This window comes from Rhopilema esculentum, chromosome 13 (genome assembly GCF_057945365.1).
Source record: "Rhopilema esculentum isolate cy_ngs chromosome 13, ASM5794536v1, whole genome shotgun sequence".
Taxonomy (NCBI): domain Eukaryota; kingdom Metazoa; phylum Cnidaria; class Scyphozoa; order Rhizostomeae; family Rhizostomatidae; genus Rhopilema; species Rhopilema esculentum.
In genome coordinates, this window is record NC_142827.1 from 4,599,242 (window position 1) to 4,609,716 (window position 10,475).

General features: G+C 39.1%; 1 protein-coding gene across 3 annotated transcripts in view; it reads right to left on the reverse strand.

Annotated features, from left to right (window-relative positions):
• LOC135692244 (uncharacterized) overlaps nucleotides 1–10,475 on the reverse strand; it is a 44,842-nt gene that overhangs the window by 15,667 nt on the left and 18,700 nt on the right. Inside the window, exon 1 of one of the 3 annotated variants that reach the window (XM_089112124.1) lies at nucleotides 52–5,688. The exons of the other annotated variants lie outside the window; for them this stretch is intronic. The gene's annotated coding sequence lies outside the window, so the exon portion shown is untranslated. Of the gene's footprint in view, nucleotides 1–51; nucleotides 5,689–10,475 lie in introns of those variants that run through there. 3 annotated transcript variants of the gene reach the window in all.

Below are 10,475 nucleotides of genomic sequence, written 5' to 3' on the forward strand. Positions count from 1 at the left end.
AACTAGATAGTTGAAGATATAAAAAATCTCAAATAATTTTTACACAGTCACCTCTAATGTCTTAGGCTGGTGTGGTGCGTCTTTTTTAAGTTTTTAGTTACATTTATCATTTTGCACTAATGTTGTCCTGTCCTCAACTGATTTACGTTCGACTGAATTTCGCGCCAGAATTCTCCTTCACAGTTACAAACTGCAAACACTGATCTAAAAAAAACAACTTTTTAATCCCCTTATAAAAATCCTATCCAGGAAGTGGGCCTGCGAGTGCACCAGCCCTTGACTGCCTGGAGAATACTTCTCTTTAAGGTCGGTGGCAACAATGGGAAACTGTTTCCCGGCTGATGCACCTGCCCGCAAGACGACTGTCTCCGGGGGAAAGCTGGAAAGCAGAAATTGGAAAGGAAAAAAAATTAGTCAAGATAGAAAGAAAAAAGAGAGGAGTGGGTGGGTGGGGAAGCTTGTAAAGCGTATCTATCTGTCTCGTTCTGCTTGCAGAATGAGAGTGCACTAGCTATCGTGCTATGTGGGCGTACCATCACCACATGGAGAAATTAAGGGAACGGAAGAACTATTGTTAACAGGACAATAGGTAATCAAGTCACGTGTGGTATTTTTTTCTAGTGGATTAACTCTGTTTAAACAAGTCTAAACAACATTTAATCCCCTTATAAAAATCCTATCCAGGAAGTGGGCCTGCGAGTGCACCAGCCCTTGACTGCCTGGAGAATACTTCTCTTTAAGGTCGGTGGCAACAATGGGAAACTGTTTCCCGCCCACAAAACACCAAGTGTTGCCTCCAGACACCGACTCCTAATAAACCCTTTCTGCACTAAGGAGGGAAAAGGGAAGGGAGCCAAATCTTTTAACCCCAGATCAGAGCATGGGAGGGCGCGTCACCTATTTGCCGAATAATCCGAATGTAAGGCTATTTGCCGAATAATCCGAATGCCTGAGGGAAATCTATCTGCATCTAAAATATAGCAAATTGGGTTGGGCTACTAGACCTATACCTAGCAAATGGGAAATGACAAATGAGACGCATGCGTAATATTAAATTTGCCATTGAAGTAGATAAGTCGTCGGAAATATTGGGATCTCCGTCCCCCTATATATCACTGCTGGTGTAGACCCTGCCCCAGATGGTGCTATTTACCTAGTGGATATACTACTACAGGGAGAGGAGGGTGAGGGAGACTACATGGAGAGGAGGGTGATGCCGGAAAAAGGTAAGCGGGTAAAGGATAGTGAGGGCAGAAAACACTCTTCCTGTGAAGCCAGAGATAATCTGGTTCAAGCAGGTTCGTGATAAACAATCATGCCAAATTTCAGGCAAATAAAAACACTCACCCCGTTGAGAGCCAGGACCACCCTGGATCAAGCAGGTACATGAGCAACAACCAGCCAACCTTGTGGCGAATAACCATCACTCACACCACGAAAAGCCAGGAATAACCTGGCCCAAGTAGGTTTGTGATAAATAAATGTGCCAAATTTTAGGCAAATAAAAACACTCACCCCGTTGAGAGCCAGGACCACCCTGGATCAAGCAGGTACATGAGCAACAACCAGCCAACCTTGTGGCGAATAACCATCACTCACACCACGAAAAGCCAGGAATAACCTGGCCCAAGTAGGTTTGTGATAAATAAATGTGCCAAATTTTAGGCAAATAAAAACACTCACCCCGTTGAGAGCCAGGACCACCCTGGGTCAAGCAGGTACATGAGCATATAACAAGCCAGCATTGTAGTGAAAAAACACTTCTGCCACGCCCAAGTGGGTTTGTGATAAATAAAATGCCAACTTTGTGGAAAAAATAAAACATTCATCCCTGATTACGAACCAGGACTAACCTAGCTTTTATTGAGTTGAATTAATTAACATGCCCACGTTGTGGTAAATACAAACAGTCCCTCATCCAAAATAAAACCAGGACTAACCTGATTCAAGGTTTGTAATCACTAACATGCCAGCATTATGGCAAATATAAATGATTCTCCCCACTGTAGTCAGGTGTCCCTAGTCAAAAACAGGTTTTTCAATTGAAAGTGAAACATTTTCCTCGCTGTAGCCAAGTGTCCCTGGTCAAAAACACGTTTTCCCAATTGATAGTAAAAACATTCTCTCTTCTGAAGCCAGAACTACGTGGTCCAAAACAAGTTAGCAATTATAGTGAAAACATTCTCCCTGTTGAAGCCAGGACTAACCTGGTCAAAAACAGGTTTGCAATTTATAGTGAAAACATTCTCCCTGCTGAAGCCAAGACTCACCTGGTCCAAACAGGTTCGCAATTTCAAGAAAAAACATTCTCCCTGTTGAACCAAGGTTTAACCTGGTCCAAACAGGTTCGCAATTTTATAGCAAAACATTCTCCCTGCTGAAGCCAGGAATACCTGGTCCAAACAGATTTGCCCTGAATAGGAAAAAAAAATATCCTCCCGGCTGCAGCCAGGAACAACCTTATTCAACCCTTTTTCTATAAAACTGGGATGTTGCCTCATTGTAAAAAACTAATCTTAAGTCCGAACGATTTGTAAAAACTTGCTTAGATAATGAAAATCAGCTGGGCAGTGAAAAATGAAAGACAATGCCAATCAGCTACCCAGTACAAACGAAAGAGAGCAATTGCAAATATATTCCCTGTCAATGACAAAAAGATTGTAATTTTGGTCCAAAAACAGGTTTGCCATTAATAGTAAACATTCCCCCGCTGAAGCCAGGCCTGACCTGGTCCACAACCCAAATAATAGTAAAACATTCACCCCGCTGAAGCCAGGAATACCTGGTCCAAAAACAGGTTTGCAATGAAAAGGAAAAATATCCTCCCTGCTGAAAAAGGGGGGGAGGGTCCAGGTATTTTGGCGTGATTGTGCCATAAGCGTATTTTCGACGCATGAATTTGCGAAACAAAATCCAATCATGCGTAAATGCGCGGGTCGATATTGGAGCGAGACCTGTGAAACAGCACCACTCATGGCGCGACCGCGTGAAAATGATCCTGCAAGCGAATTCCAAAATGGAGCGCTTTCGTTTTTACATGCAGAAAGTCTTGATTTCCGGTACCAGACCAGGTAAATGTCTCAATTATTCCAATGCTCCGCCAACAACAAATAACTACTCTTTTAGACTGGTGTAACGATTTACACAACCTGCTTAGACAATGCAAATCAGCTACCCAATATAAATGAAAGAATGGAATTACAAATATAGTTCCTGAAGGTTGCCAATTTGGCCCTAGTATATACCATATTTGGTATCTGTGGCATATTTTGAAAGCGCATAGTATATAAAGCAGGATTTTTTTTTTATGATTTATTTTCTAAATTTGGCATAATTTTGACATGTTTGGAATAATAAGGAATACCATGCCTTGCCAACTTACCAACAATCTTGGTAAAGAAAAACACATTGTCCTTCTTTACAAAAAGACGGGTATTGGACATTTTTTTTTTTTTTTTTTTTTTTTTTTTTTTCATTTCTTTACACAGCTTGAATAATTATCTCCATGTGACAGTAATTGATGATACCCGATTTAACATTAAACATAGGCCCCACAATAACCTCTACCATCCAACAAAAATGGATTGAAGGTAATGCTGACATGCCTGTCACTGATGAATGACCGTTTTCCTACTATTTGATAAATGTTTAACGCTATAAATAGAAGAACACCACTTTTATGGTATTGAGTTTCAAGTGGGAACGACAAATGTCTCCTAAATAACCTTCCCAGCTACACCTAGCGGGGCGTTTTTGTTTTGTTTTGTATTATTTAAACCATGCAATTTGGCCAGTTTCTAGATAAGTAATTGGCAACTGGGATTACAATGACATAAAACACCCTATTAAATTAGTGTGTAAGTGAGCCACCACCCTTGCTTAGGCAAAGCAAAATGCAACCAACCTGACACTTTGCCACAAGAAAAAAAAATAACACGGCAATAAGCCAGTGCGATTTGTACAATATATTGCTAGCGAATAGCAAATTTTTAATGTGTCCATATAAAAGGACTGCCTATACCCAACTTGTCAAGTAACATCAAAATAAAGGCTTGCGATTGGTCAGTATGCCTGCAACACAAAACTGCTCACATGAGAAGCTAACCTTGCAGCAGGGTAGATAAACATAACGACCATAATAGCTGGGCGATGACATGAAAAATCACATGCTTCCGAAAAACCCCCGCAGAGTTGCTTGCTTGGACACATTACCTTAATGTGATTACCATGACAATTGTTGTCAATAGCACATAAAGAAAAACAAAAACAATTTATCCAACAAGCATGTGTAATAAGAGTGCAGAAAAAAAAAGCATGACACTTTAAGATCCACTTAGGCAACGATGCATCTTAAATTCTGTTTTAATAGCCAAATCATTTAATTCCATTAGTGTATGGAGGCAATGACTGTACTTTCGCAGGCAAAGCAAAAAATGAAACCAAAATGACACTTGAAAAAATCTAAGGTAGTGCGAAGGCAACTACAAAGACTTTTTTCATTGGCGCTAAACCCAAAACAAATTCTTCGGTTATCAGTGTATACAGACAGTAACAATCATTGCTTAGGCAAAGCCAAAGGTGTTACAGATATGATACTGTTGAACAAATGAAAACGCGACAAATGAAAATGACTGTAGGTACCAAGACACCTCTTGTAAAAGCAAACAAATCAATCAAATAAATGTGATCCGAAAGTAGCAATGAGCAAGATTCAGGTAACGATTACCCCTTAAAAATGACGTTTGTGAAAATATTTTCTTTGTTTTTTTGTTTTTTTGTTTTTTTTTTGTTTTTTACAATTTAGTTTTGCCGAACCCTAGTGAAAGGGGTGTTGTTTAGGAAGTGGGTTGCCTAAAATGGGAGGTTAAAGAGCAAAACATGACTGAGGGGCCCCACCGCATGCATGCAAACAACTACTATTTCCAAAAGGCCTGTCAGCAAGCTAAGCGAAACGAGGGATAGTGGCAAGGGTCGAGGGACCAGTCTTAGGTTGTATAGTTACGCCTACTGACATATGTATGACGATGACTAAAAAGATGATAATCGAAGCAGGGAGCTCTTGCTTGTTCTGTACACCCAGGCTGCTTATTTAACGCTTCGAAAGCAAAAACGAAGTCGTTCTATGGCCTAATGGCGGGACACCAAATCACCGGAGCGCCCATTAACGGAAGGTCAAGGCTGATGACCCCGGACCTTTTAAGCTAGGTTAACAGAGGAACACTTTCGTCCAAGCCAGTACCATTACTTCATAATCAGGAAATGTCTTTCAAGAAATAAGTGGTTACAGAAAATTCGAAAAGTAGGGAGCAAACATCAAAATGCACACTGTCAAGAGAAGAAATAAAGAACGCTCTCACCAAGGCTTATTGTGGTCGTAAAAAACATGAGCAAATACACTTCCAATAAGTGCATAGGGTAACCATAGCTCCAACAGAAAAAACTTGAACGTAACGCCTCGGTCTTGGGTGATGCCTCCAGAGAAGAATCCAAAAGCTTGTAAAGCGTATCTATCTGTCTCGTTCTGCTTGCAGAATGAGAGTGCACTAGCTATCGTGCTATGTGGGCGTACCATCACCACATGGAGAAATTAAGGGAACGGAAGAACTATTGTTAACAGGACAATAGGTAATCAAGTCACGTGTGGTATTTTTTTCTAGTGGATTAACTCTGTTTAAACAAGTCTAAACAACATTTTTAGATCAGTGACTGCAAATGACTAATTTATGAAAACGAGGTTTTTAGATTCCCAGTGGAAACTTGGTAGGTAACCTGTCACATGGTCACATGTATTATGCCAATGTTTTTTCTGTCAAGTAAATATATTTGAGAATAATTTTGAGAAAAATTTGATACAGTGAAATGCCTGCTGTTCTTTGCGGCGATGGGATATTGCCTGTTCAATTCATCACTTATTAAGAATCTATTTCGGCGATGGGATATCGCGATCTTATGTTTCAAATTATAGATTTGCAAATATATCAAAATGCGGCAAGACAAGTGCATAAGGCTACTGACATTGTTGGGTAGGCGCGTAACTACACGGGGGGTCCTGGGGTTCTAGACCCTGTCCTTTTTCTCAAAAGGGGAAGTGCCCTTTTTCTTGGAGAATTGCTTGAATTTTTTTGTTATGGCACTAAAAAGAATGGTCATAAATGACACATTCTGGCGATGTAATGGACCTCGCAGAAATACAGATAAATGATTCAGTCAGACTTTCACATATTTGTTGGGTCGAACGTTATCATGTTGCAGTAATAGAGTCTATCTTCAAGCCCCAACTCTACAGCGTGTTTTATGATGCGCTTCGCATTGGTTTGAAGAAGAAGAATGGTTCTGGGACTCAAAAACCTCTACGACCACTGGTAAAAAAGCTACAAAAAAGAAACCACCACATCTTTCAAGCTTGTCCCATGGTACATAAAATTTACAGGGTCATAGAGGACTTTACCCTGGGTACCAGACTCACTATATAAAATAATAGATATTTTATTTCATACATAGTGAGTCTGGTACCCAGGGTAAGAGGACTTTTGCATGGAACGAGCGATAGTAGAGGAACTTTCGCGGATTGGTATTAGCAAGCAGTGAAGATGGCACAATAAGTTGATGTTCAGCTGTTCCATTCCTTGTCAGTATTACAACTGAGCTGAAGGCAAGACTTGCAGACAGAAACCAGCTAAACTCAAGGGTTGTGGACCTGCTCAACCTCCTCTCATCTGTAATGCGAAGCAAAGAATTCAATGTTCTTAAGGCCGTTCACATTTTACAGAGCAAATTGTCTTCGGATATGGAAGATGACGGGCTGCTTTTCAAAAGTGAGCTGCCACTGGGAAAAGGAGATGACAGCAGGGCCGCCGAGAGGTGGTAAATTGCCCTAGGGGCTGGAGGTCTAGGGGGTATCATAAAGCAATGAACTCCGTTTTAACATGGAATTAATTATAGAAGTAAAAAATACACTTAAAAAAGTAAACCGTTATGAACGAATGAATAATTTTAAGCTATTCGTAAGGGCGTGGCCACAAAATTTTTTTGCTCGCTTCGCTCGCAAGAGGCCTCGTTTTTTCAGTTCCCCCCTCGGGCCTCCCGCTCTTCAGCACAATAAGGAATTTTTGCCAGGCAAAAGATGAAATTTTTGTACTCACTCTGTAACCTTTTTGCCACATTTGTAGCATAATAACATTCCTGTGTAGTTTAGTTTCAAAGTATGGCACTAGAGTATTGACTTTGAAACAAAAGCGCATGAAAATGGCATGTAAGAGTTCCTATTTCTTGACCACACCCTTACAGATTGGGACACGCCCATCTTTGTCGGCAAAAATCACCTCTTCACCCCTCCAAACAATTTTCTTAGCTTCGCCTCTGTATACATCAACTATGCGTGATTTGTTATGCATACATTTTTATGCTTCCTTAAATGGTTCTGAAAGAGAGTGAAACATTGTTTCACCGTTGATTCTGAGATAAGATCATTATATTACAACAGAAAATGATTAGCGATAACAAGAATTGGCAATATATGTCTTGCTTATAACAAAATGATAAAATGGATTTTTATACAGGACAAAAAACTTCAACAATTGTTTGCTGCTATCAATGTTTATCCTGTAGAAATAAAAGATACTTAAAAAAATTAAAATTAGATGATAATTACATCTTTAGGAATACAGTTGTTTTTAAGTTTTTTCTAAAACATACCTTATGAATATTATCACATTTTCCTGAAAAGTCCACCATATTTCTGATATCAGATATAAGCCTATTATCTGCTCGCACTATTGAAAACATTTCAGGCAAGAATTTGTTCACCAGTAAACTATTTTGTTGAATTTGATATAGATCTTTTGCTTTGACCTGTGTCCATTTTACGTCTGAAAAAAGTTGTTTATGCTTCAAGACAAATCTGAAGTTACCTAACGCTCTAAAAATCTCAAGCTTAAAGTTGGCAACCAGTGCTGAGTATCCTTTGTGGCCAACTTCAATACACCGTTCAACAACAAAATGGTAGCAATTTAACTGATGTGCAAATTCTTAGGTCCCCAGTATGTGTCTTAAGAGTTACAAAGGCAACTTTGATGAAAATGTTACTGACAATGAAATGAATTGCTACTTTAGGGATGACACGAATCTTTTATTAAAAATTAATGTTGACCTGCATAGAAGGAAAAAATAAATGCACAAGCCCAGTATCAAAGTTTGAACATGCTAATGGGCGCTGTTGCTGCTGAGCATCATTTTAGAAAAACGAGTCTCATCTGACATCTGTCAGGATTTTGTCCTTACGCTGAAACATTTCCAGTGTTTAATTTTGCTACACTGATTGTCTTGTTGCTATTTAAAGAGGCAAATCACAGTCTTGTTTTTAGTATCGCAAAAAGGACCTAATTCGGGAAATGCTTAACTGCAGCAGATGCTTTTCATCTCAGCCTAAAATATCTTTTAGGAAAGGCCTAAAATGAAGATTATAAGGTTGAAAGATACGCGATGATTTTATGCATATCAAATAAATCGATTACGTATATGCATTGATAATTTAGAGATTAAGATAATAAGCAAATTACTTGGAAAACACACCAATAAAAAACTAGAAACATGAGATAAGAATAATCTAGGTTATCTGTTAAATTTTGAACTTATCGGTCAGAACAGCCCAGGAGGGGGAGGGGGGGGGGGGAAGAATGTTAATACGACAATGAAATGAATAAGGATTCGTAACTGCCAATAGAAAAATATTTTTTCTAGGCCAGGCCTCCCAAAATAATTGAAGCTGCACAGCGAAACTTATGCTGCTGTCAAAGACTTTAACGATCTGGAGAATATCCACAATGAATCTGCTCTCTAAGCTTCCAGGCACTGACGTTGATCGATTTTTTAATGAAAAAGATAAGTCAGTTTAGGATGTCGAGTATTGAGTATGAAATTGACTTCAGGATATTCATAAAGAGTATGGAAGTGCTCCAAATAAACCTTCAACGGTAGATAAATGATCTAATAAGCAAGATAAGAAAACTTGGGAGGAAAGAAAAAGAAACGCTCTAAAGCCTCATTGTCAGACGGTAATGGGTTGCAAGGTGACATCAATGCCAAAGAGACACAAAATGAAAGTAGAGTAGCTGAAATTATGTGGATTTCTGTAGGTTTGGCGAGGAGAGAAAGACACCAAGGAAGGGCATAAGAAGGAAGTTGAATATTTTTGCTTTGCTAGGAACTTAAATTGACTATGCTATTTGAAGAGTGAAGGGACTAGAAATAGGGAAGAATAAAAAAAGAGGAGGTGAAAGATGAAGGTACTCTGTGAACCTCCGTTATCTCTTATGAAGCTGCTCCCTTAGAAGTCGTATTATCAGTGGCGGATTTAAGGGAGGACAACTAGGAGCAGGTGCCCCTCCCTCACCAAATTGAAGAAAGTCTGGCGCCCCTTTTTTAGAAGTTTTGCGCTCCTTTTGAAGAATCAGAATCAGGTGAAAAAGTTTCTGAGACTTTACCTCTTGAGATTAGGGTCACGTTGATATTCTAAAATGTGATGTAGAGAGCCTTCTGTCAGTAGTTAGGATATGAAATTGTTGTATACAGCGTACACTCGTCATCAATTTCTGAAAATCTTTCAGCGCCCCCACTACCAGCTGCCCCTTCTTCAAATTTGCTCTGGATCCGCCCCTGCTTATTATCTATGATAATCTATAGAGTTTTTCACGTGGTCAACAGGGAAACTTTTTAGTATTTTTCAACCAGGTCCTTTATTTAAGAAATCTTTCACTCAGTGCAATCATCATCACCACATACGCGTCATGCTATTGGTTGGATTGGAGCATAGATTAGAGCCACGTCCTTTGTCTTTCCAACAGTCTCAAACTGCCAGTTTTGTACTATGCCAGCAATCAATCAATTGCATCATTTGCAAACCAATCTTCTGTTCGTTACTTCATCAAGTCTCTCTCTAGGTGTCTTTCTGTCTTCCAGGAATGTTTTTGTATGAATTTTGATGTTTCTGCTGAGGATTTTCTCGCTGCTGTGTGTTGTAATGCTCTTCATAGATTACCTAGATATAGTAACTTGCTAATTTAATCTAATCTGTCCTTTCAATAATTTGCTGCTTTCACTGATTTCGGTTAGTAATCACAAAGAGCTAGCTTATGGTCAGTGTTCTTTACAGCAGGTGGCTATTGATACTGTCTATTTCGGTATTTTCTTTGTTTTGTTGGAGTTTTACAGCTGGCTGCTATACACAATTATGCTAGAAACATATGCATTAAGCAAATTTACATTGATTTAATTTGCATTTTTGCGCTTGGAAGGATATACTTCTATTGGCTGAGAATACATGAATGATGGGTTTTTCTTTCTAGTAAAATTTTTATCTATGCTCACTACGGATTCTAGATCACCAGGCAGTTGGTTTATATTTTTATCTTCAAACTCTACTTTTTATCTTCATTTTCTTCATCAAATTGTTCATTTCTTTCAGATTTCATCTTTTT